General features: G+C 39.9%; 1 protein-coding gene across 1 annotated transcript in view; it reads left to right on the forward strand.

The window, feature by feature from the left end:
* The window catches only part of LOC113591837 (leucine-rich repeat and fibronectin type-III domain-containing protein 2), a 73,972-nt gene that overhangs the window by 28,197 nt on the left and 19,858 nt on the right, over window positions 1-25,917 (forward strand). The window contains exon 2 of the mRNA XM_035533117.2: window positions 22,069-22,159. The gene's annotated coding sequence lies outside the window, so the exon portion shown is untranslated. The remainder of the gene's footprint in view (window positions 1-22,068; window positions 22,160-25,917) is intronic.

Raw genomic sequence — 25,917 nt, forward strand, 5'->3', positions numbered from 1 at the left:
TACTTAACTTAAGCCATTTCTCAACACAGTACTGATTCATTACATTTGATTGGCAATCAAAGATTTCTACTTGCTATTTCATTAAACTGGGAAAAATGCATTTGGGCTAGCATTTCAGCTTTGAGTGGACTTAGGTTCCTGTTCTTTGAAGAAATGTTCTTATAGGAGAACGGAACTTTAACATTTTAAGAGTCAGGCATTCTAAGAAACTATGAGTAAACTGCTATTGGCATATAAGGATACAGAGCATTGGCTGAAAGTTCCCTTATTTAATCAGTGATAAGCAACAAGTGTTCCCTTCAATCCAGGAAACGTGTGTTTATGATTACCCAATAGAAGGTAGGTCTACCACTGTGAGATTACACAATGAAGGTTGAGTAGAAGGTTTAATATGCTTCAGAGGTAGACAGCTTTATAGAAGTCTTGCCTGGAAACCATTCCTTTTTGGCATTCTGTTTTTCTTCTAGGTATTATTTCACACAAATTCTATAACCACAGCAAGACAGAATATTTGATTCCTGATCATGAGTGATCATCCATAGATTGTCAGTCTGAACAAACTGTGCAAACAATTATTTGTTGCTTGACTAGTGAGTTTAGAATAGTAAAGTGAACAATGTGTGAACCACCAAACCTGAACAATTGTAGAAAAATGTGAAAAACGTGAGCCTTGTAACAACGTTTGTTGTGGCTTGAACGATATCTAATTTATCCCTGGTCATTTGGTTGCTTCTAAAGACAATTTCCTTGTTCTTGCATGACTGCATGTGCTATTCTCTCACGTTGTTCAGCTGTTGACTAGAATGTAGGCCAAAATCCTATATTAATATCATGGTAAGAAATCACCTGTTAAATTATGGATTTTTGTATGGGATACTACACTGTTTTAACAACACAGTCTGTATCTCGTTGCCGATGTAAATCACCTGTGGTTTTAAGGTTAGGAGTAACTCACATCCACAGTACCATGCAGAGACCAGAGGAAAATGAGAAAATGTTCTACCCACTCACCACAGCTTCTGTGTATTTGTTCTATACAAATAGTGTTTCTGCCTTCATACTGTGATTAGCTTTACTATTTTGTTTCAATTTTATTCAGTGATAGTCTCAATAAACACATTTGGTATGCTGAAAAGAAGATTGTTTTAAACCGCGATGGTGAGAACAAGCCATTTGAATAAGCACCGTGGAGATTTTAGCACTGCGAATATAGTGAGAGTCAGTGAGTCAACCCTATGAGTGCCATTTATCACACACATCTAGAAATAGTTAACTATGGAAGAGCATGCATAATCACTAAGCTTGTGCATATAGTAATAAATACATGGCTGAATAACATGTTTTTTTTGTTTTTTTTTGCTGAATTCTTCTTAGAAGAGGCACATTCATTGCATTCCAATGCAAAAGGCAGTCAGAAATACCCTCACAGAGTTTCTGCAATGAGGTATTATGGCACACAGTCATTACTGCCCATGTTTGCGTAGTGGAGCTTGTGGACGTCTGTGGATTATGCAAGCTGTACTGGCAAACACATGGTCCTTTTGGTGAGCTAGTACACTGGTTGAGCTGAGGCTCAGACTTCCTGCTCCTCACTGTCAGCCCTCAGCCCTTCTGCCAGCAGCCTGAGGTCAAACCTCCCATGCATTCTGGCAAAAACACTGGAAATTTAGCATTTAAGATTTGGGACCATTATGATTAAGATTATTTATTTGCCTTTGGTATACTAAATACATTGGAAATCTAGCAGTCATTTAGAACATAGGACATATTCACTCTCAAATGATACACAGCAATGACGACAGCAGTGAAGTGCAAGGCTTGACAGCCAGTGTAAGAACAGAAAGAGAGCAAGGACATTTGAAAGCCCTTACCACACACTTGCTCACTGAAGCGTTTAGGTTTGCATTTTCTTAGGAGACCATGAAAAATGACTGTAGTGCAGCAAATGTTTCTAAAGCTTTTCAGCCATCACATATTTGTCTGAGCTCTTGTAGCCTACAAACTTGTCTTTTTTTTCTAAAGAAATGCTCAGAACATAGTTATATGAACTCCAATGCTGCATGGGCAAAAAATGGTGAATGAATTCACAGTCGTGTGGCAGTGTAGCTTAAAGGTTTGTATGGCAGTGTAGCTTATAGGTGGTTGAAGACCAGAGGAAAGAGGGAAGAGAAGGAAAGAGAAAAGGTAGGTCTTTGTCTGAACTGTTTATACTACTGGGATTTGGAGAGGCCCAGTACCTATACCACTCACCTAGTTCCTATATGTCCCTAAAGATCGCTTAAGTCCATTTGAACATCTTCTTTGGGTTCACTTCATTTTACTGCACAAGACTAAACCCACACAACAATTACTTGATTTTTACAGGGAAGAGTATCAAGGGAGAACTTCTCTCACTAAAGCCCATGTCTGTTCCAGCTGATGATATACAGGTCTTTGAGGATGGTTCTGTTCAGTGGGGATTAGTGTGCTCTCATGCTCTCCTGACAGATGAGTAACTATTGCAATCTGAGCAGCTCCACTGTGACTGGCCTGGTGTGGGGCACATAGCATGACTACCAGCAGGAACAGGTAAAGCTAGGCTATCAAACATTGGCAGTTATTGTGCAATCCATTGTACAATACAAAATTCAAATGATGTGTTTTTTCTAATGATAAAATCTTGAACTTTCTGTGAAAAAAAAAAACAGGAAAAGAAATGATGGGTGATGACACATAGAATAGGAAGTGTGATCTTATACAGTATGTCATGTGACAGTTGCTAGCAACTTAGAAGGTAGCAAAATTAAAATAATGTTCAATACCATGCCCTAAGGCCCATTGGGTTGTAATGGACTTCGGTAAATTACACAATGACTTGCTGGGCTGCTTTTATGCCTAGCCATATGTAGGTGCTATAAAGCAAAGAAGGCCATTAATACCATTTGTCAACACTTTTATGAGAGCATTAAACTTTTGCTTCTCTGATAGTGTTTAGTATATATTGAAAGTCTGACAAGGCTTTTTTTAAATCACCCATTTCTTATTGGGTTGGATTGGTAGAGGGCACCAATGTCCATATCCAATTACAGAGGCTACTTTGCCTATCCTGCTATTGTGAAATGCAGAGAGTAGGAGGAGCTGGGAGACCAGGCATCAATTACATTATCCAGTACCTAACACACTGAGCAGTACCATTGTACTTTTTGGCTACTTAAATCAAATGTGATTGTCATGAAAAGAAAAGAGACAAAACATTAGAGAAAAAGCATGATTAGAATAAAAGAAACTGGGCATTTTAGCCTGCTGCCTTGAATCTCTAATTATTTCATTTCAATTAGATTCATGTCTCTGGTATCCAGACTGCTAAGCCGCACGCCTACATAACATTAGCACAGGAGCAGCTGTGTGCTTCCCCATTGTGCAAATGGTTCAATAGCTACAGAGCCACTATAGCTATGTTTTCAGATATAAACCTTGCCATGTTGGGGGGATTATGGGATATGAGGGAGGAGGTTATGGTCTTTACCAGAAATGGTTCCCTATGGGATCTCTGTTCTCTGTATCTCAGGTCAATGAAATTCAGCACCACCAAATGATGTTCAAGAAAAGAGCACGTGATTCACTGTGCAGATAAGCTGTGGCCGATACAGACCACACGCGTGTTTTATTGGTTTCAGCAATCATCTTTTGCAGATGTTCTAATAAATGATTACTTTTCTTGAAGAATCAAAAGTGTATGAAATGAGAGTTAACATGAGCAACCTCTCACTGCATCTTTGTGAACCACCTAATTGTGCATTTCAGAAAGCATACATAATGTTATGCTATCATGTTAGAGTAATTGCCTTACAGTGTTTCTGAGACTTTAAAAAGTGTTGAAAATCATGAAAGGAATCTCTGTATCAAAGAATCGCCATATTGTTGCATTTCCAGATTCAGCACTGTGAACAAATGGAAGGTTAAATCTGCCCTCATGTAAGTGAAAATTCATTGTGCTTCTTTATGGTGTGTAAGAATGAAATGTATGAAATGTGGAGTTCTACTATGAGTAGAAAATAGGAAGGTTGTATTCAGCTTTGAGAATATGTGGAGAAAAATATGTAAAATGGAATGAATGGCTAGGAATAAGATTGATTAGGACTTTAGTCACGAGAAAAGTGTAAAAAAAGAATTCCAGAGCGAACCACCTTAATTTGGGTCCACAAGACATGTTTTACTTTCTTTAAAGCTTTGACGTGAACAGCTTTTTTGGATATTATTTTCCTTTGTATTGTAACCTTGATGGCAGAGAGTTTTGAAGAGTGCATGGCTACAGAGTCATCAAAACTGCAGACACCACACAGTGATCCTCCCAATATCCAGCCAGGTTCATTGTGCATACTGCTGCTCAGCATATAGTTGTCTGGCTGAGATGGAAAACTGGATGAAATGTTGCTCATGCGTGGACTGAATGGATGTCTTTCCTGATATTGACATGTACATGGCATGCCTTGGATTCCAGTGCTACTTTTAACTGCAACTGTCTGCTTTTAACAACTCTTTTAGCAACTCCTTGATTGAGGGTCTTACTTGCTTTGTCAACCGGAGGCCCTGCTTTTTTTCCCACCGGCCTGTGGTTCTCAGGTACTTTTCAGCTGGTGTTAGTTCAACAGGGACTAAAGAGAAAACTTCCTCCTAGGGATTTGTCACCTGTGTCCTTAATTGCTGCCTTAGCAACTGAGAGATGAGGGTGGTGGTAAACTCGCTCCCTCTCCAGTGACATGTTCAGTGCGCCTCCTGGCTTCTGGCCTCCTGATGTAAACAGCTGCACATTTTCGGCACTCGTGCTATCCCAACTTGTTAGCATCAGACTTGCGCCACTCCCACCTGCCTTGCATCCGTACTTTGAGCTTGGTAAGTGGAGACAGTAATGGATTTTCGACTCAGTGAGTACACTCACAGAAGCAGCAAGAGGTGTCAGTTTTGTCTGAGGTGAGACATCCCTCCAGGTTGCATTCGCATTTAGCCAGACACCACGTGAACATGAGCGTAACAGCAGCAATGTTATGATTTAAAATCCTAAAGTGTGCCCCACATTAGAGGTTAATGCTAGAGTCTTAAGGGCATGAGACTTCTGGATGTGTGTTTGTTCATGCTACATTGTTAGATTGCTGTAGAAATGTTATTTTGTAGCCTATATTTAGGATATGCTCTACTTTTAAATGAATGCGCTCTCAGAGTATTTGATGTTAGAGCTGGAGCTTCTATTGGCAGTGCTCCTGAAGCTGCTCGTTTGTTCAGATGTGTTAGTGAACTGAAGTCTGCCTGAGGGCAGAACCGCGGAAGCAGGTTCAGGCAGCCGTGCTCACGTTACGCAGAGCAGCTGGGGGAGTTGTACTGCGGGCCTTCACAGATGGGTTAAGACACTGATCAAATGGGAGTTGAGGTGCCAAAGGTTGGAAGAGGTCAGAATGTGCTGGCCTTTAAAAATGTCACCCTTTAAAACACCTTGTAATCTGACCTTTATACCACAGTAACAGGAATGATGGGGAATTATATGGTGAGCATACCCGCACACCCATGCCCACCTCCACACACACACACACACACACACACACACACACACACACACACACACACACACACACATACATCATTTGCAAATGGAGGAAGAATTAAAAATAATATACAGTAAATAAGTGTTCACGATAGTCAATAGTAGAAATAATTCACCAGTTATTTATAAAGGGTCATTCCAATATTCTTGCTCTCTCTGTCTCTTTCTCCCCCTTTTTTCTTGATATACTATGTCGGCCATGGTTATTGCCGCTGTTTACTTTGATAACCACAATATCTAAAGAACCATTGTTGTTATTAGATGGAGTGTTCTGAAGTGTCTGAAGCTCTGTAGTTCCACTCTGTGTGTTTCTACCACTGCCAAATAAATAATGCATCAGGCCCCACTCAGCCGGTGCAGTGGCGTCGAGTACAGGTAAGCTCTACAGTTCTGAACAAAGCAGGGGACCAAGCACTGACCCCATTTGTCATATCCCTTTATTTCATTAAGGGGACAGTGAAAATGAAATGGCAAGTTTTGAAACGGCAAGTCCTATGTGATGAACAGAAAATATATATTGTAATTTGTCACATTATAATACACATCACTTCTCAGATGTATACATGGGTTCTCTTGTGAGTATGGATGCATATATGTGTGTGTGTGTGTGTGTGTGTGTGTGTGTGTGTGTGTGTGTGTGTGTGTGTGTGTGTGTGTGTGACAGCAAAATTAGATTGAGTCTATCTGGAAATAAAGCCAATCTCTCTCTTGAAGGCATTCATATCGGCAGTTTGTTCACTGGAATGCCATACTGAAGGAGTGAGTAAGTGGAATTGCCAGGCTGACTTGGCATTCCCACTAACATTACCCCACCAATGTGACCTCAAGCCTTCAGATTTATGAACAGCCACCAGCCCCTTTCTCTTGCCATATGTTTGGCATGTTGGATGCACATGTGCCTTCCACAAGTCTGCACTTTAGAGTATCCCTGTGGCACACAACCCTGGCCTTCACTGGCTGGATCAGTCACTGTGCTCTAAGGTGCATGGTTGATACAGCCTCTTTGAGGGCTTTGTGAATTGGGAGAGACGGGTGGTGCCCTGTGCTGCCCGAACTGAACCCAGAGCGCTGCCAACAGCAAGGATGTGTGGGTCTTGTGTTTTGCCCGGAGTATTTGAGATGGCTCATTTGCACCTGTGATCCAATATATGTGAATTGGCTTCGATTTGGTAGAATAGGATCCTGTGACACTGTGTCCCTGTTAAGAGAGAATGCATGCTCATGTGGCTTAGTGCTAGCTGCTTCTCACTGCCTCAGGGAGGTGGGAATTCAAAGCAAGGGCATAGCAATGGCAGGGCTACAAACTGATATGAAACCTGATATATACCATGAAGGGTTTGCATTGGTGTTTGTGTTAGACTTCATACATTATTTTAGCAGGGAACTGGGCATGTTTAAAGCTAGCCATTTACTTGCTTCCTGTAAAACTGGCATGATCTTTACACTTTACGTTACATGAAGAAATTATGCCACCCAGAATTTATTTGGTCTCTTAATCCTGCTTTTCTTTGTTTCATAAAATCACATGGTGTGTTCTATTTATTTAAGAACTAAATGAATGAAGTGAACTGGTCCAAATGTGACCAGTGCACACTATACACCACACACACCCTAAGGGCCTTCAAAATGCCTTTTGACTTTTGAAATATATACATATAATGAAAAACCTTAGACTGCATTGCTTACAGCTAGAGTTGTTTTGATGTAAGAGAAACCAATAGCTTTATTAAATGTATCAAGTCTAATCTACTGATGTTCAAAGAGAATGGATGCTACTGTAGCCAGACAGTTGCTCCTTTAAAGAAACAGACAGTTCTAACAAAAAATTCTTTTTAACACCCAGATAAAATTTTCTTTGAAGATAACTTACAACTTAGCATTAAGAGCTTAGTTAAGCAAGTAACACAAAGTGAACATGATTAGTTACAAAAATTGAGAATGAGTATAATTTTGATTGATTGACAGGTCATTAGCCACTGAGAGTCAGATGTGATTCCACATAAAGAAGGAAAAGGTGCCTTCTTCATAGCTGCTATTTGTTGTGACAGTGACTTTAGTACCCTGGCTCACACTGTCACTTTGATTTGGTGATCAGTCACTCATGTGTTGTCTGTGAGATGGCACACCACTCAGCCACTGTAAGCAGGTGTCACTAGGTGAGCATGTCTGACAGATGGCCACAACATTATTACATTGGATTAAATAAGTAAAGTAAAAAAAAAAAAAAAGAAAGGTCCCAAGAGAACAGTGGGAATATTAAACCCTGGCCATGGTCCAGCTACTGCTAACATCTAGACTCTGATGTGGTATATGCTGTTCGTATGCTCATTATATCTTTTTTGTATGTTATATATATTTTTTGTGCACGTATTTCATTAATCAGTAGATTTAATTGCAGTGTTCTTCTATGAGATCTGACATGGAGGAATTAGCACTTTTGCCGCCTTGATTTTCAAACATGGGTCAAATGCTATTTGTAGGTTCTGGCACTGGTGCTAATGGGCTGTGAGATCCCACATGCTTTAAATAACAATCCCCTGACTAGGGCCTGACGTGCATGTTGGACCTTGTACAATTATGTGTAGACCAGGCTTTTAGCAGTCCAGCTCTTTTAAATAATGTTGAAGTGTGACTGTACACTGGAAAGCTGGAGAACTTTGTATTGAACTGCTGATCCATGCATGTACCAAGCTGTTTGTCATGCAAGGGGATGATACACATAGCAATCTGACTGTTATAGTGTGTACAAGTGATTATCTGTACAGATCATGCTGGCACTTACTCTTCACTCCTCAGGAGTTCACGGGCTATAGTAACTCATTACTAGTATTCAGTGAGAATGGACCCAATGGCCAGTTCCTTCTTATCTTGTTCTCTGTTGAGTTTATTATGATGGTTGAGCCATAATAATAATTAAAAAAACATCCTCAGCTATTAATTTTTATGTTTATGAGTACCTGAATATACTTGTGCAACTCAAGCTCATCGATTCAGATATACTTAATAATGGTTCATCAGAAGTGATGAAGAAGGATATTAAGTCTGCTGTCTCCACACACTGCCTCATAGGCTATAGCCTCTGCTCTCTGAAAAAGCCTTGCACAGCAAATATCCAACCCCATTTAAAGGGCCCAGAGAATATTTCTCCCAAAGTCATCTTTCCAAAGTCAGTTACACACAAGAACCTCTCAACTAAGTCAATGTTTCCATTCCTCATCCCCTTGAACAGGACACATTACCGATTGGTGTGCAGGTAGCTGTCAGGCTAAGAGTCCTGTGTGATTATATGATATGAATCGGTCAGAATAAATGTGAACAATTGAGTCAGCAGAATTGACAGAGTTCCTACTTTCTTAAGTTGGATGTGGGCCTAAACTGTTCTTGCAAGCTCTTTTTGTTTGTGAAGCTTTCAGAGTCACCCTTTAAATATATTATCACAGGGCCTTATTGTCTCCCCAAGGCCCAGGAAACAAGTCTTGCATAGCATCACGATAATCTAAGTGCGTTTCATTTCTGATTCTTTGTAAAAGGGAGGGACAGATAAGGGATTACAGGTAAGTAATAGAGAGAACACTTCGTGCACCCCAAGGAAATTGCTTGCTTAGATTGTTTGATTGTGGGATGTCTGAAGAAAGATAACCAAATTGTGGCCACTGAGTCTAAAGTAGATTAAGAGATGAAAAGTGACAGCATGAGAGATACTGAGTTGGTTGTGTTTGAGCTGTGAGGAAGATTATAGAGAAAGAGTTTAGGGTTACAGTATATCAGGTCAAAACTGGCCAGGGGAAATAAGAGACAGCTTCATGGTGTGGTATGATAACCTTTTTTTATAGTCAGAAAGGAATGGACTACGGCCTAATCCACACTAACAAGGGGAGAATGGAAAAAGCATCTGTTTCATAACTTTGTCCATTTATCCACACTAAAACTGAAAGTTTTACTTTTTACTTTCCACTTTACAAATTGAAGTTCAAGTTCAAGTTTGGTTTATTTGTCACATACATAGTCATACACAATACAATTCGCAGTGAATTGGTTTGAGAGTGCTCTGTCCCAACTGAGGAAAAAAAAAACAGGGGTGTATAGGTAAATATATATATATATATATATATATATATATATATATATATATATATATATATATATATATATACATACATTGTTAATATATTTTGTGTGTATATATATATATATATATATATATATATACAAAATATATTAACAATGTATGTACAATATATGTATAATATGTTTATATACACAATGTACAATGTATATATGGATATGTATAAATGTATGTACACAATGTACAGTTCCAGCTTACAATTGAATATTTACAGTTACATGGTGGTGGTGGTCCCCACAGTTTATCAGTTTCCCTGATTCAGGGCCCGAATGGCCTGTGGGAAGAAGCTCCTCTTCAGTCTCTCTGTCTTGGTCATCAGGGAGCGAAAGCGCTTCCCTGACCTCAACAGAGAGAAGAGCCTATTGTTGGGATGGGTGGGGTCCTTCACAATCCTCCTGGCCTTGGTCTGGCACCGCTTGTAATAGATGCTCTGCAGGTCAGGAAGTTCCATATGAGTGATGTGCTCTGCTGAACGCACCACCCTTTGGAGTGCTTGTCTGTCCTGCTTTGTGCTGTTCCCAAACCAGACTGTGATGTTCCCTGTGAGGATGCTCTCGATAGTGCAGGTGTAGAAGTTCCGCAGTACCTTGGAGGGCAATCTGAAGTCTCTTAGGCATCTGAGGTGGTAAAGATGCTGAGGAGCCTTCTTTGCCAGGGAGTTGGTGTGGCGGGACCAGGACAGGTCCTGCGAGATGTTAACACCAAGGTACCTGAAACTATCTACTCTCTCCACTGTGGTTCCACTGATCCTCACAGGTTGGTAGCACCACTCCTGCTTCTCACTGCAATCCACGACCAGCTCCTTTGTCTTGCTGACGTTTAGCTGACGAATTGGGTAATTCTGAAAATGAATTGGTAATCGATAAAGCATTTATCACTTATATAAACATCATTGGGTTTGCATCTGATGGGATGGACTTAAAACTAATACATGCATATTGAGATCTCCTCCATATTTCCCCTTTGCTGCCCTTGAATTTTATTACAGCACTGATGGCACAACTACTCCTCCCTGCTTCACCTTCTCTGAATATTAATTGCCTGTTTTTCCCTGTGCTGAATTTATACCTACAGCATGTGTATAGGTCCAGCTACTTACCAATGAATGCTGTAGGTGGCAATTTAAAATGAGGTATTTAGGATTTTGCTGTGTATTACTGGTTAATATTTCCTGATACGTATTTCCTTTGTTTCTTCAGATTTCCCCCAGTGCAGATTGCTTGCAGACTTTGCAGTGTTACCCCTTCTTGGTCATCTAGTCAGCATCCTGTTTGTGCGTCTTGTTTGGTCCACCTTCTTGTGTGGAATACTGTTCTGACTGTCTCTATGGTGCTTGTGTCTTTGCCCCTTCCCAGGACTTAGTGTAGTGATGGCTACTACACGGGCTCGCTCTCTGCTTCTCACCTGAAGCCAAGCACCTCTGTGTAGGCTGTGGCTCCCTTACGTGCCACAGCAGTGACTCCATTCAAGCCTTGTGCTGAGCTGGCTTTCATTGCTCCTCAGCTACGGCCCATTCTGGACGCACTAATCCCTCGCATTGCAGCCTTACAACCCTTGATCCTCTGCTTCAGTCTGTAAGAGATACATCCGAATCTGTCTTACCCCCTACAGAACAAAATGTTCCTCTGAATGTTATCATGAATATAGATATGCGTTGAGTCACATTTACATACTGATGCCCTTATCATCTTAGATATAGATATGAGTGCCAGCACTGTGTGTTGAGATTTCACAGGATCCATATCCCTTTTTCTGGTTATTGATGAAGCACTGACACATCTCTCACAAACAGCACCACCAGTGACCTTTTGTGTTTGTCTGCACAGTCAAGCCTGTTTGCTTTTGCGTTTGTTTGCTTGTGCTTCAGTTTATCATTTAACCATGAGTGTTTTAGAATATTTTCCATAGAGGGAGTTCTACATTATGGAACTCCCTCTGAACTGTCGCACTTACTCAGTCTGTTCGATCAATACATGAGAGTGGCCTTGGTGTTCATTCAAGCAAGACTAACTTGCCTAAACTCACCATTTTCTCTCATTGTGTGAAGTAGTGATTTTCTAGTGTGTGGTTAGGGCTTGTTTTGGAAGCGGGTCTGTTTCCCTGTCTTTATCTTGCTATTTGTAAAATCTTTTTTTTTTTTTCTGGTTGCTGGTTCAAGCCCTACCATTGCCAAGTTTCCACTGTTGGGCCCTTGTAATGTAATGAATGTAATGTAAATGTATACAGTTCAGGAATGTAGACCATATGTTGCAAAGAACTGTTTGAGTTCCAGTTCTTCTGGTTTTCATTTGTGATCTGTTTCTCAGCAGCACCAGGCAGCTTTTGGCTGGGTAATGTTAAAGTGGCAGACCATTTTCAACCTGTCACTGGCATTGACACATTTTAAAGCTCTAGAAACACTCCTGTGTATGATACACTCATGCTAGAGTGACACTAAGGCATTCATACCAAGACCATATCACTACTCTTTGAGTCAGCATCACTACTGTAGTGTCACTACTATGCGCCAGTCAAGAAATGTTTACCAGCTGTGGCCCTGTGGTCAGAAACTGACTAGTATTGAACAAGGTAAAGGGTTTTCTGTAATTGTAACCCTAGAAAATGCAACTGTAAGACATGTATAAGAAATAAAGCAGACATTAAGTGTAGCTGCAATATGAGTGTTTCCAGTTAACTTCCATTGATAATTGCATTCCTATAGGGTGCTTAGCAGTGCTGTTAATTCTAAGCCAAAGCAAGAGAGAAGTACAATGGAATAACTCATTGACAGTCAGGAGTGGTACAGACTCAACTGGATTTAGTGCATTGCATTTATTAATTAGATGGCTAAACCCAGGTTTCTGGCTGCGGTTCCCTCAGGGCCAGAGCAGCCCCTGCTCTGCCTCTGAATGAGTGAGTTTCCTGGAAGAGTGAAGGGGCAAGGCAGGCCTGCCCCCACTCTGTGGGCATGTAGCAGCTGTGGGCAATGTCACCCCATGCTGGAGCAGATGTGTAAATGCATCTGTCAGCGTGGGAAGATGAATCATAAGTATATCTCACGTATCCCCGAGAAACTCATGCTAAAATGGTATTACCCTAATCAGTTATCATTTGAGCTCTGAGGGTTCTTCGAAGCATTAATTACCTTGCAAGCCTGAAAGCCACTTTTAGCTTCTAGGGCACTATTACCGTGAGCACCTGGCAAGATATTGAGGTGGAGTGCAGATTGATGAACCTGGAAAAAAATATGGTGAAATTGGGAAGGCTGGAAAGCTTATGGAGAGGAAAGACACTCTGAGCAGTGCTGAAGTAAAGCTATCCATCTCACTGTGTTGAAGATGTCGCTAGCCATGAAAGGGGAAACCATCGCAATAGAATCTTGGGAAAACATGCTTTTCTCAGCTCTTTTTTATCTAGCTGGAGGGCCTGCGTTGATATCCTGATATACTACAGCCAGAGATCTGTGACTTTTCCCCCAGTGTCTGACATTTTACTCGCTGGTGTCCGACGCATTGAATGTGCACATTTGAGACACTGATGTCTCAAGGCACTGCAGATACAGAGTGCAGCACAAACACGACACCGCTACAATGGACGAGTGAACCCCTCTCTCTCCCTCTCTCTCTCCCTTTCTCTCCTTTTCTCTCCTTCCCTCTCACCCCTCTTCTGTCAACTCTCTGCCCCTCTCTCTCTCCCTCTTGCATGCCTATACACTCTACATGTTTGTATTGTACGTCTTGTGCGCTTCAGGATAGCCAAAGAAAAATACCATGCTCATAGCACTTTTCCCTTGCTTGCATTGCAGTTTGAAGGTAGCAGGGTACTATTGATGAAATACTCCCTGCACTGTCTGCATAAATAAGCAGTAAAACCTGTCCTAGTGCTCTGAGGCATAGAGGCATAGAATAGCAGATGCACAAAAATGACTTGGGTAACAGGTGTGATATACAAATATAGTTTGTTTGCTAGCTTAACGCAACTGTACTTCCCAGTTCCTTGAGGAGCATGCTTTTTGGCTGAAAGAAAATCATGCACACACCTTGCGCTTACACCCTCACCACAGTTCTCCTTCAAATAATTTTGGAGGTAATATTCAGATAGCCATTTTGACATGTCGTGAAATCAAGCCCAGGGGTAATTATAGTTCGCTAAGATGGTGTTGGCAATCAGAGCGACACCAGGCGCACCTGCTCACCGCCCAGCCGCGATGCAGTGTGCAAAAGTGATTTTCTTGCCACACTCCATGCTCCTGCTCCCCTTGACAAAGGCCCAGCACACATGCCTTCCTCTGGTTTTGTCTCTAGAATCAGTTTCGTGCTTTCTCTCGTCAGCGGCAGCTGCCCTACATGGCCGCATTTGATATTTTGGTTGGGCCACGAGGACTACACAAAGGCAACTGTAGGGAGCTTTGGACTGACTCTAGTTCAAAGGTTCGCCATGTTCTCTGCCTTTATGAGGAAGGCTCCGAGTAGTCAGGGAGAGAATAAGGTGACATGCTCGGTGGTCACATAGGGCATAAAGTGGCAGCACAGTTCTGTCAGCAAGCCAATGAGACATGCCATCAGAATGCTGAGGAATATTAGGTGATGCATCCCAAATATTCTGGGAGCGATGAGATACACCATTCATATAGTTCTAAGTTTCACAAAGGGGAGCTTTCCTTGATCCCCAGCAGGAGAGGGGCATGAACAGTACTGCTCAGAAATCGACGCATAATTCTGCTTGATCTAAGTGGGTTTCAGCAAACGAGCGAAACAAGACATTAAATGCAAAATAACAGGGGCTTAGAAGATAAACTGCTAAACACTTTCATCAATATACCCCCCTTTCGCATCACCCATGCCGAATTGAACATCTTCACAGAACATATCATTTTTCAAGGTTTAAATGGTTTACACAGTGTTCTGGTGAAGTGTGTGTGTGTGTGTGTGTGTGTGTGTGTGTGTGTGTGTGTGTGTTTGTGTGTGCCTGTGTGTGTGTGCGTGTGTGTGCGTGTGCAACAGGATGGGGGTGGTAATAGATTGAAACCTATTGTACGAAAAAGCACACTTCTTAAATGTCAACATAATGTTACATGCAGTGAGAGCACAAAGCCTGTCTTGCTGGCACATTTCCATGATTGTTTGTGTGTTCATTGCCTGGGGGCAAGTGCAATTTGCCTTCCTGGACCAGGGCAATTTTCCCCACCAAATCGACAGCTAATGTGATTATTTGTAGATTTAGATTTTACCAATGCCTTTTAAACTGAATGAATGTCAAAGTTACTGCTTAATTAATGCCATGAAAATACCACTTAATTCTTACTACAGGCAACCAGTTATTATATGGTGTTAGTTTACTGGCCAGAACTCACCTGCTTTTGATAGTAGTAAGCAAGGTGTGGTCCATCTGAGAGATCAAGGTTTTCCATAATCTGCTAAGAAACCAGCACGTAGGGTGAAATCAGCACTTTAAGACAAAGGTGTTGCATTTCTTTTACTGAGCAGATAAAATTAATCTGTTATACCTCAGAAAAGACAGACTGAAATTCATGCTTTTCAGGGGCCATAAAATTTGTATTAGGGCAGACATGTGACTACTTAAGCAAACTGGGGCTTTTTTGATAAAGTAGGACTTTTTACTGACAGTCAGGTGATGGGAGTCATTGCTATCAGCCCACTTGAGCTGTGTGTAATTTTACAGTGCTCCTTGACAATTGGCATCGTTGTTTTCTCCACCATTGCACCTGGTTGCTGTTAGTCTCTCCCAGCTGCTGCCACCTTCCTTTGGAAACCTGCACTGAAAAATGCCTTCCTAGCAAATCTGCAATCACATCAGCAAGTGTCAAGTAGCCTTCACCACTGAGGTTAGAGTGAAGCCCCTGCGCTATCAGCCACACAACGAAGCAAATCAAATCAATTAAAATGTCAAATTTGATTTGTCACTTAAAGAGTAACAGGAAACTCTACCCTTGAGTCGTGAAGATTTACACGAAGATTATGGTGCTCAGGCCTACAGTTTCTCTTACTTTCATAGGCAACAATTACCAGCACTGCAGCCGTTGTATGGATTTCTCTTCCCTTACAAAAATATAACTGGTCCGCTGGTCTGTTGGATTGTCATAGTAACAATAGAATATGATTTGGCTTCTATGATTGCCATTATTCTGAGCCTTGAACAACTACATTTGCAGTACATTGTTGGAATAAGTGGGGTGTTACAGTGTTACTGACCAACTGGCTATGGCCTGGTTTACAACTTGATGATATACAGGTGCTGCATTTTATATGACTGTGTCCTTGAAGTACTTAACATTTGGAAGGAATTGCACCTTTGTCTTTCTCAACCAGGGGTGTCACTAGACCCAATTTAATAGGGCACATGCCCCAGTAAAATGTTTCCATGCTCCACTATAATCATGTGGGTAAAAAGTAAATACAAAAGCCTTAATACTTTGCGTTTTAACCTGGATTGTTGAGCAGAACTGCACAAAACAAATCAGCACCCCACAAATTCACAATAAGTACTATAATCACCCAGCATCTTTCCAAATGCTTGAGTGGTTGACACTCTCTGTCAGAGCCAGCTTCTTTCAGTTTCTCTGTTCACTTTGTGGAGCTAGCAGTAGAAATGTAACACAGTAATATTTAAAAGCAATTAAGCTATGCAAAAGACAAGATAATGATAATGCGCACATTTTAAGGCTAGCCATTCATAGCCACTTAACCTACCAAAAACGCATATTAGACCACTAAAGCAAGCTTATGCTTTAGCTGCTTATGCAAAAAGGGGCACTACAAATCTAAGTAGCATGAACAGATGATACAAACAAAAATCACACGATACACAGGTAATTTTATGTCTCAGATTTATGTATCAATTTTATATCTATTTCTTTTGTATACGTACATGTGTGACAATATTCAAATGAAATTGAACTTATTGCACAAAATACTAGAAGTGAGAGTAGTCGCTGGCATAGGCCGTGGGAATGCAGGACATGCTCTGTGTGCATAAGGTGTGCATAACACAATATACTAACACTGTAATGGGAAAGGAAATCATATAATGTAATAACAAAAGATAATATTACAATGTAATGCATATGTGATATATAATAACACAAGGGGTTGGTCTTTGCCCACTGGCATTGGGATGGGCACAGAGGGCACACTGTGTGTGGAGGGGGCTCCTCCACCATGCTTCTCTGTCTGTGCCACTGTCTGTGGCCCCTTAAGTCTGTGTGTGCCACACTAAAAACACACATTCTCAACAATATTTATGTAGTATATACTTCATACTTCATATTTTTTGTAAGTTGTTTGTAAATTCATAGACATGTCTATATAGTATATAGTACATAATATAGTTGATATTGTATTATGAATTGCCCAGCATTATAGGGTGCTGCACTTCTAATTTCGCTGTGCTGCTGATCAATGACAATAAAGCATTCTAATTCTAATTTGAATTCTAATTCACATTCTAATTTAATTACTTTAATGGAAAGTAATGTCCTCCCAAATTCAGCTGTGATTAAAAATGCCACATACTGACCAAAGTGGGCCAAAGATTTGTCAATAAATGCTTTGATTAAGGACAGAAAATGCTATTTTGTAGTCTTGAGGCTGCAGTATTCTTTAAACTAATTCTTAAGTTCAGCAATTGTTAAGGCTTATGGGGAACACCTATAAAACTAAAAAAAAAAAAAGTATTATTTATTACCTCCATCATCATTATGCTCCAAGCTTCGCTGATGTTACAAAATCCAGCCTGGAACTTTCTTGAAAATATTTCCTTTTTTTCGTTTTTATTCAAGGAACCCCACAGAGACTCAATAACATGTCTTTCAGAGACCCATCACTTTGGAAAAGGGGCCAGACACTTGACACAACAGTCCTTCTCAAATTGCCCATACCAGATAAGTGGACATACCTTGGGGTACAGAGCAAGGTGGGCATAATGGCAGCATGGACAAATATGATAAGCTCTTATCTGGGGGCACTTGTTCCACCCCTACTGGAAAATGTGAATACATATCTCCACAGGGCAGTCACATAGTTGGGGTAACAGAAAATGACAGTAAATGTGTCTCATGTCAAGGAAGTGTCACTGATATGAAATGCTTCTGGAGGTCTTTTTTGAGTGCTTTATAAGATTTACTTAAAAAACCTATCGACAAGTTATTTTATTATCTCGCATTTAAGAGATGTTCAATATGTATTGCCAGTAATGACCCAGTTGTTGTGAATAATATTTATAAAGCACACTTACAAGTTCACTTACTTTGTTTCTAATACTATTGAAAGCCTCCAAAAGGTCATGGGGATAAGTAATACTCCTTAAAAAACATTATTGTGCAGCAATGAATATGACTGTGATTGTATTTTAAGGGTTTGGTTTACAGTGGGACTAAAGATAAAGTCATTTCGCCCACTGTGTGCTTTACTATGATGAATTGACAGTGGTCAAGGTCCAAACAGTTTCAAAAACTGTGTGACAACAAAGCAAACTCCAAAAGAAAGCATTTCACTCAAGGTTCCGTTTTTATGTGCGTTCAGGTTGATGTAAAAATAAGATGTCCGTGTTGCTTGGTTAGGTCAGGGGACCGTTAACAAGAGCATGCCAAGGTCGGTCTGTCTCTGTAATAAGAACGGCCATGCTTTTTGTTGGGAGGCCATGCAGCTCATGCTTTGTGTTTTGAATCTTAGTGTACAGCATGCTCCCGAAGCACTGACCCTAATCTTACCCCTTACCTGACACGGTGGAATTGAGGTTGTTTGTACACTGTAGGGGAGAGACTGTTCCTTCCCTATGCAGGCTGGGTTCATTTCATGGCCAGTATAGTAAAAATCCATTTTTAAATACTTGCTAGCCTGTCATGTTACACCCAGTGTATTTTTGAATTCCATATTTCTCAGGACATGTCTCTAGGTTTTCCTAATATTTATTCATAAACTACTGGAGAGATAGAGGTTTTTTAGCTTGGCACCAGGGGGTTATCAGGATACGACAGGCTATGTATCTTTTGTGTCAGCCAAAGTTTTCTTCCTTGCTGCTCTTGAGGCTTGCTGATTGAGAACTTATATCACTTTCCTAAGAGAGGTAGTGTTTGTTCATGTAAAATAATGGAATTAAAATTGGCAGAAAGATTTTCCAATTCTAAATCTTTTTTTTATGCTATGCATTTCCATGATAGTGCCTTATCAATGACATCAAATAGATTCAAAACTGAGAATAATTTCTACTTCAAGAGGTTTTTATGACCAGCTGTCTCAGTCTGACTTCAGGAATAAGGCAAGGTGATATTGAAATGGGAATTTGATTCAGACCTGTAGATAACCAGGGCACAAGCAATAAGTGAGAGCAGCCCAGCAGGAGGAAGTGATTCGCATATGATTTTCAGCATGCGCAATTTATAGAGTCAAACCTCAGTGCAGAGAAATGGAAATTGATTGTTAAGGAAGCCTCTTTGCATGTCTTTTTGTCCCTCCCCGCATCCTCGCTAGAACTCTTTAATGAGCTGAGGTCACATAACCATACACACAAATCCCGAGCAGTGCCTACATGCTTTCTCTGCCCTTCAGCTTGCATTAAGTTTGTAACCAAAACTACAACTCAAATCGCAAGTAAGAAAAGATAAAGCTTGGGAACACTTCACATGCTGTAGTCACACTTAGCTATGATTAAAGGAGCTTTAGAAAAGAATAGGGTAGATTTCTTTCTGTGAAAGAATATAAATAAACCTAATCTTTAGAATACTGTATGCCTAAGGATCAGAATGCTGGTCATCAAGGGTTTACACTTTTGCCTTTTGTTAATTAATGTTCATGTTTATATTTGTCCTTATAGCTTAAATTCTGTGAAATAATTCAAATGAGGCCTGAGTAACTAAAAATAGGTGGACAGCATGTCCCTGAGTAGACCTTATTGTTGGTAAGCTGCAGTATGTGAGCCCTGCCCCAGAATTGAATATTTCTGTGAGGAAATGATGAAAATTTGTTTGAATTTATTAAATGTGTGTCCCACTTAGCTGGTGAGGGTATGATGAGCACAAAACACAATGAGAGTTTAGCCTGATCGCTGAGAGTGACATGTGGAAGCATGCATGTGTGTGTGTGTGTGTGTGTGTGTGTGTGTGTGTGTGTGTGTGTGTGTGTGTGTGTGTGTGTGTGTGTGTGTGTGTGTGTGTGTGTGTATGTGTGTGTGTGTGTGTGTGTTTGTGTGTGTGTGTGACTTCTAAGTATGTATGTGGGGGGTGAACTGCAAAATGGGGATAAAATGAGAGAAAGAGCGTGCATATCATGAGAGACGGCAGAGTGAACGTGAGACCTGGAGATAGAGGGAGATAAAGAGTGGCAGGATATTACTGAGCTCCTCTGCGTTATTTGTCCCATCGTCACAGATACCCTCTCCTTTTCACCACCCACATCATATGAGCATTTCTTTGGAGTGGGGGTGAATTTGTTTGGGCATTTGTGACAAGTGATCATGCTCCGTAGTGAGGACCACTGATTACCAAGCATCAGTGCTGAAAGCAAATGATCGTGCAGATACAATATGGAAGAATGATCCAATATTACTCTTCTCCTAGTTCAGCTCTTTTCTCTTGCAAATATTTCATGTAGCTATATGACATAAATGTGGGGGAATTGGAAATGCATTGTGTGCTCTTTGTGAAAAGTGTAAATATATTCCATGAAACAACAGTAATCTATCAATCTTCTTCATGGGGCCACTGGGACTAGATAAACTATGAAAATACTGTTTGAGTGCAGACCAAGTCAGTGATGATTCTGCTTCATGGGCTTGTTTCATAGAGCAACAAAGTTATAGTAATTGTGTTTCCTGTGTGCTTTTGAAGTGACACACGTAGGCATAGCAGTGACATTGTGCAAGGTAAAATTCATTTAAATATGCTCTACACTTTTCGCATCAAGGTCTTTTAACTTTTTCATGAAGAATTAACAAAAAGGATGAAAAGTTAATAAACACACAAATTCATAAATGCACTAATAGAGACCTTCATCATCAATGGGGGTTCTAAAAAGCTCATTATTATTATTATTATTATTATCATCAAATTTATTATTGATAATAATGGTGATGATTATAAAAGTAACAACAACAACAACAACAACATAAATTAATAATAGTGACAGCAACAACAACAACAACAACAATAATAAATTATTAGTTTTTATTGTTCAGTAGGATAGCATTTTTATTTTATATTGTAACACTGATCTGAGCAAACATATTACGCAAAAAGGGTATATTATTCTCTTGTGTTCATGACTCTTTCATCTGCACATACTTCTATGCCATTTAGATTACAGCTGAATCCAAATTGTGGAATACACTTTTATTCTGTTTGAGAAGAGCTGAGAGAGAATAATGCCCCGGTAATGCCTCTATCTGTTGTGATGTAGTTCAAAAAGCATTAGAGGAAGGATTTGTCAATGCAGTAATATATACAAAACAAATCACAATTATAAAACATGCCATAACATTAAATCATAAATAAAATGGAAATTAAATAACATAAGTAACAAAAATAAACAATAATAAGTGTCTTAGGAAGTATAGATGTCTTTTTGTGGATTAATTAACCTATTGCATCTAAATGGTAATTAACTATATTAGTTAACTGGCCCTAAACTGGAACATTTTGAATGGCCAGGATTCCAGAAGAAATAAGTTTTGTTGAGAAACAATTGTCCATATCTTCCCTCTTCTCATGGAGTTTCACTGCGTTCCTGCTGGTGAACTGGTAATGATAGCCAGTGTGAGTGGCTTCAGTGTGGAGGGCCTCTCTGAGACATCTCTCAAGCCCAGGCTGCATCTGTTGCCATATCTGATCCCAGCCTGCCCAGCATTTTGCAAGCTGAGGGTTTGTTGGGTCCTGTTGGGATGTACCATGTACTTCTCTCCACTCCCCCAGCCAGCCAGGTGGAAGGAACCGCCCACTGGCATGTATGTCTAAGCGAGCTCCACAAAAGTCTCCTTTTATGGGCTGTTATGATGGCAGACCTCTAATCAATGTTAGTTTAAGTGAAGGGCTATTTTGGGGGTTGGTGGTAGTGGTGGAGGTGGGGAGGACGATGTTTGTTCGTGTAACGAAAGTGCGTGCTCCTATTCCAGAGCAAAATAATATTTCGTTTTGAAGCATTTCAGATTTGTCCAGTGGGTCTCAACATTCTCTACATTATTTTCAAAGCTTTAGATTATACATAGAGTCAAATATATAACCTGCTTTGTATGTGTGTCTGCTGCATTACAAGTACCAAAAAAGCCAACTTTGCAAAGTTAATACAATTTTGGGCTTCACTTTGGCAAGGTGGCACAGTATGTTTTCAAATGATACTTTGTTTCTGAATTATATGTATTGCTTTTTTTTCTCTTGCAGATGGACACCTTTGTTGAGTAACATTGCAATTAAGAGTCTTTGCCATTGAAAGGGGGAGAGGGGCCTTATGGCAGAAAACTACACTATTTAGGTAAGAAGGACCTGCTCTCATTCATCTTTTGTTGCAAGTACACTGCTGAAAAGTGTACGGAAAGTCTTTCTATGTCAATTCCAAAAAAACCTTTCATTTATATTTTCTGTGTAACTATGAAAATATAAATGATAGTTCAGTGACGGGCATAATGATTACTTTGAAAATGTATTGTCTAGTTACTATTATCTAATGAAATGCAATTAATTTAAATGCAAATAAGCTATTTATTGACCTGGAGGTATCAAGCCAAGTTATATCATTGATAAATGTGATTCCAGTTATTTATTAGCAATGACTACATTTGGACCAAAGAAGAATAGCCTTCTTAGGGAGTTTTAAACAATCTTGGCATTTTGGTTTGTTATTATTTAGCAGATGGAAAGGTGAGCATACATGTTTGTAATGGTTTAGTGTTTTTCTTTTGCTTTAATACATTCTTCTATTTATCAGGAGCATGTCCGAATCATTAAAATGCATTAAACAAAGCAAAATCTTACAGGTGCACAAATACTTTGGTGAGTCACTGGAAGTTTGACAGGTGCAAAGCCCTAATCTGATCATAATCTGTTTGAATGTTTGCACACGGGGCATTGCTTCTGGATTATTCCAGAGGAAAAAAGGGCTTTCTTTGCAATTTGAGCACCACATATCTGATTACAAAGAATTTTTTTTCAGTAGCTTTTGCATATTTCCATTTGCATATTTCTTAGATATGGGATATGGGATAAATTTTGCACATTTCTATTTGCATTTTTTTTTTTTAGATATGGGATAATTACTTTATTTGTCTGCTTCTCACATGATGTTACCTACCCTTTTCCCTGATAATCTACATGAATATTCACCACCCTCCCTGATTTTCCCAGTCCCTTCCACAGGAAGGACCTGGAACCTCTGCAGTAGGAACCTAGAAATACACCAAGATGTTTGTGATGGGAAATCTAATTTATTTTTCATATACTCGGAGATTGAATTCCATATACAGTATCATCGTGCCACGTAACTATTCTGCACAGCTCCTCCACTCTGCTCACAAAGGATAAAAGCAGACTGATCAAAAATATGCAGGCAAAGTCTTCAGGCTTGGTGGCTTTGTTTGATGCCTGAGCGAATGATATAAACAGCGTAGAGCAGGTCATTCTGTTGGCTTTCGTCACTTATTTGACTGGAACATATATGCAATGACATCAGAGATCACAATGGATTACAAGTGCTTAGCTGTGCTATTGTTCTGGCTAATAATTAAATTACTGATGTGTACATACAGAACAAGGCCCTCCCATTCTTTTTTAAAAATACAATATATAGTGCATTATGTAGTGTAGTTACAGTGATAACTGTGGATATCTGTAAGAGTACTGAAATGTTTTGTCACAGTTTAGTAATCCTAAAAATGCATTAAATTGCAGCAAAATTAAATTAAACACAAAATTGTGCAGGGTTATTGCCATGATGGTTCCATCACAGACTGATTCTGTTCTGTTAACGGATGTGAACATCTCTCCAAATACTATCCACATGCAGGCTGCCAGTTAGAGGCACAATCTGGGATTGGCAAACACATTTTTTTTAGCTTTATATTTGTGATACATTCACTTTGGTTCTCATTTTTACACAGTGCAGGCAAAGGTAGCAAATGGCTTGGTTTAATTGGTTTCAATGTTTGTAAACAATGCAGACATGCTAGTTGTCACAGCTAGTGCTCTTACTTTCCTCTTTCTCTTGCTTCTTTATTTTACAACATGTAATACAAGGGACATCTGGTTTAATTTAGGACCCCTGACTGTGGCATTTAAGAACCAATACAATCATGAATTTGGTGGTGTAAAATTAATGATTGTTTTGATTTGGCTCCTGAAAAAAGAGCTAGGATGGAGAGATATGGCAATTTACATTTATTCAACAAAAAAGCAGAAATTGCTTAGTGTCCCAAGTCTAAGACTGTGTATGCTACAGCTGTAGCAAGAACATAGACTCCTGATTTCAGAACCATTTTTAATTTTAAATGGTATCAGAAGAATGAAAGGTTGGGACTGGTGTTAGTTTATCTTTCCTTGGCTATTCATACAACTGCATTAATTAATGCTTGGCAAATTAATGCAAAATCTTTCTCAATTTGCATAATTTCTGACATTTTTGTTTGAGTAGTTTGGTATCAAAGAAGGCCAGAAACTAGCTGGCCATGCTCAGTTAATCAGTAGTGGACTGGGTGATTCCAAAACTCTTAAAGGATGGAAAGAACTTGGAAGTTCTTGGTCTGGGGATTTGTGCTACCTTGCAGAACTTCCAAATATGAAGGGTTTGTGGAGGACTGAGAGGAGATGTGGACATGGCAGATTGAGACAGTAGAGTACAGACACAGGAAAGAGTGGTTTTATGTAGGATTATTTTAACTGAAAGGGAGCAGATGAGGTTTCGGCATTTTCCCAAACATCAGTTACTGCACAACTCCATTTTATACATCAAATAGGACTCTTGGAGGCTCTTGTCTGATTAGGAAAGCAGGAAATTAGGAAAGGTTGTTCAATTTATTTTTGTTTTATTCCTTCTTAATGCAGTGAACTTCTGCACTGGCCTTTAAATAATCTTCTGCTTCACTGCTTTGTTTCACTCTTACTTCTGAATTTTAAAGGTCAAACAATTTGTGGTGTAAAGCAAACTGCACATTTACCTATGTTTTTTCCTTTCAGAAAATAAAAACCTCCAAAAATGTTCAAAAATTAGTGTTCTCGAGAAGGACTTAAAGGGACACTGATATTGTGTTTAGTACCCTTCTGTAGCTTTTGCACTTGCTGATCTTACATGCTGGTGAATGACTGATGGGTTCTGAATCATGTCAGTCATCTCCATCACCATTAGTCTCTTCATTTCATCTTTCATCAGTAACAAAGAACCCGGAGTGAGGTGTAGACAGGCTTATTACATGCATGTGGACTTACTACCGTTTACAGTAAGATATTAGGTAGACGTCCCTAATGTTTTATGCACTTGTTTTAAGCAGCTAACTTAAGTTTCATGGTCAAGGATGTTTGTCTTGCAGCTACATACCTACTACATTCATGGTTTCCATGGGCCAGTAGACAAATAGCAAAACCATGCAAGCATTGAATTAGCCCCACAGAAATGAAAACCACTTGAGCACAAATAAGTATTATTTCATAAATTCCATAAAAAAGGACTCACTATACTATTTACACCCCAAAATTACTTACATTCCAAAATGCATAAATATCAAATTACCAAGGAAAATGTCATAGATCAGTGCGGCCTTTTTTGAGTAGATGAACAATGACAACAATCACGTCCTGTCTTGTTACTTTGCTCTTTGCAGGTTCCTGTGTTCTAACATGGCTTAAAGGGCACTGTGTGGGTTCGAGGGCTGTTGACATAGTGTTGTCAGACACCTGTCAGTCTGTGCAGCCTAGACTGCCGATCGCATTCCCATAGGGGTCGTCATCCCAGCTCTGCTTGTTCTGTACTCACCTGTCCATTCTCTCAATAAAGGTCCCCCCCATCAATGACCTTCATGCTTCTACCCCTCCTGCAACTGCTAGACCCTACAGGTTATGAGTTTCTGTATTCTAATGGAAGCTAAGCAAATGCCAAGGCTTCACTGCTAAAGCACTTGTCAAACATTTCCTGGGGAGAGGCAAACCACATTATGTTCACTGGCAGCTTATATGTAGTAGCATTCATATTTCATTAGTACTGGGGCCACGATGGGATTAAGTTCATACACAGTCAATTAGAATCCA

Source organism: Electrophorus electricus, chromosome 10 (genome assembly GCF_041902795.1).
Source record: "Electrophorus electricus isolate QZ-2024a chromosome 10, ASM4190279v1, whole genome shotgun sequence".
NCBI lineage: Eukaryota > Metazoa > Chordata > Actinopteri > Gymnotiformes > Gymnotidae > Electrophorus > Electrophorus electricus.